The 1643-nt window shown below is 40.1% G+C and overlaps 1 protein-coding gene across 1 annotated transcript in view; it reads left to right on the plus strand.

Moving 5' to 3' along the window:
* Positions 1 to 1036: 1036 nt before the first annotated feature.
* stambpl1 (STAM binding protein-like 1) overlaps positions 1037 to 1643 on the plus strand; it is a 51742-nt gene continuing 51135 nt past the window's right edge. Inside the window, exon 1 of the mRNA XM_048608680.1 lies at positions 1037 to 1434. The gene's annotated coding sequence lies outside the window, so the exon portion shown is untranslated. The remainder of the gene's footprint in view (positions 1435 to 1643) is intronic.

Here is a 1643-nt window from a genome sequence, read left to right on the forward strand (position 1 = left end):
AGAACAACTCTGAACAACTGGAGAATGCAACAAGGGTATGTAATAGATAATAAGGATCTGGGAGAGTCTGAGACTCTTGGACTGAGAAGGAAAGTGAGGACTTTCATCAAAAGGAACAGCACCTTCACTGTCCGACAGTGCAGCAACATCAGCTAAATCAACACAGGTAAGATTTCTGTGTATCCTCTGGGATTGAGTTGTGAACCCATCTTTCACCGATGCTGCAAAAACAAACAATCTCTGTTTAAACTTGACTGTAAATGCAGCTTACCAGTCTGATCATCTTTCACTCCTCCTGCTGCTTAATAAAAGTTAAACTTACAAATCGATGGAAGGCTTCATAACTTCTGATGCTCTTTCATTCAATCATGCTGTGTCTCACTGGGGTAGCACACGGAAAACAAGCCCTGCTGCTCCCAGAGTTGTCACAAAAGTTAAAGATTTTATAAAGATATACAGAATTCCCAATTTACTTACCTTTTAGACCCAGTTGACAGAAAACATGGACTGGGTTTCTTTGCATAATTCCGCAAAGAATATGGCACTAGCTTAAAATCTCTAGTTGATTTTCTTCATGCAGGTGAAGCAGTCATATTACGTTCTATTTGTGATGTTAGGTAGTTTCCTGAATTCAGTTTAAGCACAAAACATTTCAAGTAATCTAAACCAAATCTGTGGATTTAATTGATGATTTTATTCATCTTTCACAGGATGTGGGTGTCACTGGTAAGGTTATCACCTATCCCTAATTGTTCTTGAACTGAATTGCCCATTGAGAGGGCAGTTAAAAATCAATGGCACTGCTGTGGGCCTGGAGTCACACGTAGGCGAGACTTGGCAGGACAGCAAGTCGCCTTTTCAAAGAGGCATTAGTGAAGCCGATGACATTTACAACTACTGATGATAGTTTCATGTTCACAATCAACAAGACGACCTTTCACCTTCAGGTTTACTGATTGAAATTAAGTTACGTTAGCTGCTGTGCTGGGATTTAACCAATGTCCCCTGAGTATTTTCCTGCGTCTGGATTACTAATCATGTGACATTAACGAACACACCTCCCCAAAAATATAGTTTGTCCTTGATTCTTCAGTTACTGTTCTATGTTCTTTCAACATTCACCTCATTCTTTCTCAGGGTATTTTAGTGGGAAATGTCCCTTTGTGTTGTTTGTTCCCAAAAGCAGGGCTCAGGTTTCTGGTGTGGGAATTGTGTTCTTTTTTGTAGTTCCTGTAACTTTAAGAGCGGTTGCATGAAAAGAAGAACTCAGTGTGATACTTTAAAATGTCACCAGCTTGGTAACAATTTTTAATTGAATGCGTAAACAATCTGATCTGACAGCATCCTCAATCCAGCTTTCGAACAGAATGAATGAACCATTCATCGTGAGTGCTCGCTCATCTGCCAGTCAGAGCTATACAACTCTTAAAGCAGGTGAGGAGTATTAAGGTTTTGGGCAAATGTGATATTAAAGATAGGAAGGTTCTGTAATTTAAGTTTAGGAGGTGTGCGATATTTCTGTCTAGGGAACGTGTGACATTGGGGTTGGGGATGTGATATTTGTGTTTTAGGAGTAGGCATGACATTCAGGTTTGTGAGTGTGTGACATTCGGGTTTAGGGGAGTGTGTGACATTCGGGTTTA

The sequence above is a fragment of the Rhincodon typus genome, chromosome 20, assembly GCF_021869965.1.
Source record: "Rhincodon typus isolate 14 chromosome 20, sRhiTyp1.1, whole genome shotgun sequence".
Lineage (NCBI taxonomy): Eukaryota > Metazoa > Chordata > Chondrichthyes > Orectolobiformes > Rhincodontidae > Rhincodon > Rhincodon typus.